The sequence below is a fragment of the Micropterus dolomieu genome, unplaced genomic scaffold (assembly GCF_021292245.1).
Source record: "Micropterus dolomieu isolate WLL.071019.BEF.003 ecotype Adirondacks unplaced genomic scaffold, ASM2129224v1 contig_13178, whole genome shotgun sequence".
NCBI lineage: Eukaryota > Metazoa > Chordata > Actinopteri > Centrarchiformes > Centrarchidae > Micropterus > Micropterus dolomieu.
Genome location: NW_025742164.1, coordinates 6575 through 8632, shown reverse-complemented (window position 1 = coordinate 8632; position 2058 = coordinate 6575). Strand labels below are relative to the sequence as shown.

Sequence of the window (2058 nt, the reverse complement as noted above, 5' to 3'; positions counted from 1 at the left end):
AGCCAAGCGTATATCTCCGTGAAACGGCGGAGCGCTAAGAACTTCCTTGCTGGAGTTGTACAGTCTTAAGGAAAAACACACATTAAAACACCCAATAGCTTCAGTAACACGTTATATTCACCTGTCTGCTTTGTGTGTGAGGAGCTGCCCTCGGACACAGTGAGCAGACAGGAGGACAGAAGCAGCGCGACTGGCTGAAATGTTGCCACGTCCATTCTTTTGTCAACAAACACAGACAACAAGAGTCACTAGTCACTGACTACAGATGCTCTCACTCGGTCTTCGAAGGCAGTTTAAAACATGATAATATAACCAAAATGTCAACAACACAAAAAACAGCCAATATTCTTGTTAGCTACCATATTAGCTATCAAAACATGCTAACTCGTCCCTGCATTACACATCCTTCATCCCCTTGAATTTCCTTTGTTTTTACAAACGCCATGCAACAAACTAACACATATTTAATTTTTACTCACCTTTTGTTCTTCCAGTAATGAAATGGCTTCATCTGGGACCCCTCGAACACGCAAAAACTCACTTAAATCCGACATCTTCGGTCAGTGTGTGGTTCCCGGGCTAATTTACATCATGCAAGTGATTCTCCCACATGGGACCTTTACAGGTACCCATACTTCTGACTTTAAAGTCAGAATTCTGACTTTAATCTCAGAATTCTGACTTTTTTCTCAGAATTCTGACTTTAAACTCAGAATTCTGATTTTAATCTCAGAATTCTGACTTTAATCTCAGAATTCTGACTTTAATCTCAGAATTCTGATTTTAATCTCAGAATTCTGACTTTAATCTCAGAATTCTGACTTTTTTCTCAGAATTCTGACTTTAAACTCAGAATTCTGACTTTTTTCTCAGAATTCTGACTTTAATCTCAGAATTCTGACTTTTTTCTCAGAATTCTGACTTTAAACTCAGAATTCTGACTTTAATCTCAGAATTCTGACTTTAAACTCAGAATTCTGACTTTAATCTCAGAATTAAAAAAAAAAATTCACACGTGGCCCTAATCCTCTTCCGCACACCCATGACCCGCCTCTTTTCCCATTTTTGTTTATCCGGGGGTGACACCACGTGAGGCGCTGCCAAGATGGCGCCGGCCAATTTTGAGCTTCAAAACGGATTTTCAGAAAGCTATGTGTGTTTCTCCAGTGTGATTATGATTGCAGGTCAAAACCCGTTAAACTCTCTGCTTTCCATCAGCAAGTCCTTCTTTACTGGAAGTTAATATATAAACACAATTTTACACCTCACAACACACCAGTGTGGAATAACAGATGCATTTTTGTTAATAGAAAATATTTGTACATTGAGGAATGGAGGTCTAAAGGGGTTTGGGCAGTTGCTCGTTTTATGGATGACAATGGAAATGTGTTAGGGCATGAAGAGTTTTGTATTAAATTTCAACTTCAGTGTTCAGCCAAATACTATAATAGAGTGATCAAAGCCATACCAATCCCTTTCAGATTACTGATTAAAGAAAGTCTTCTGTACTTAAATGCTCCTCCTGTGCTGAGGAAGCTTTGTTTTGATGGAATTGACTTTTGTGTTGATAAATGTACCAACAGAGTTATTAGAAACCTTCTGCTTAAGGAATGTTATCCCAACCCAGTAAGAAGGACATATGTTTTCAGGGAATTTGGAGTTGAAGAGGTGAAAAATATAAGAAAAAGTTATATTTCATTTCCACTTCCTCCCAAGGTAAAAGAAGTGAACTTCAAAATTTTAAATGAGATATACCCAACAAATGAATTTTTGAGAGTGAGATTTAAATTTGATGTTAATAACTGTTTTTTGTGAAAGGGAAGTTGAGAGCTTGGAACACCTGTTTTTTTATTGTGAATTTGTGCAGTCCTTCTGGTGTGATAAGTGGAGCTGGCTACAGTCCAAGGAGATTGTGTCTTCACCATTGACAGTAGAGTTAGTTAAATTTGGTTTGTTTGTGGGAAACAAGGATTTGGATTTTGTCCTTAACGTTGTGATGCTATTGGGGAAATCCTTTATACATAAATGTATGTTCTTTAAGACTAAACCCTGCTTGAA

At 37.7% G+C, this 2058-nt stretch overlaps 1 long non-coding RNA gene across 1 annotated transcript; it reads right to left on the bottom strand.

The window, feature by feature from the left end:
• Positions 1 to 99: 99 nt before the first annotated feature.
• On the bottom strand, positions 100 to 606 carry LOC123966329. The gene is made up of 2 exons (XR_006823950.1): positions 480 to 606; positions 100 to 216 (listed from the first exon to the last, which is right to left on the bottom strand). It is a non-coding gene; the product is annotated as an uncharacterized LOC123966329 (long non-coding RNA).
• Positions 607 to 2058: the final 1452 nt, after the last annotated feature.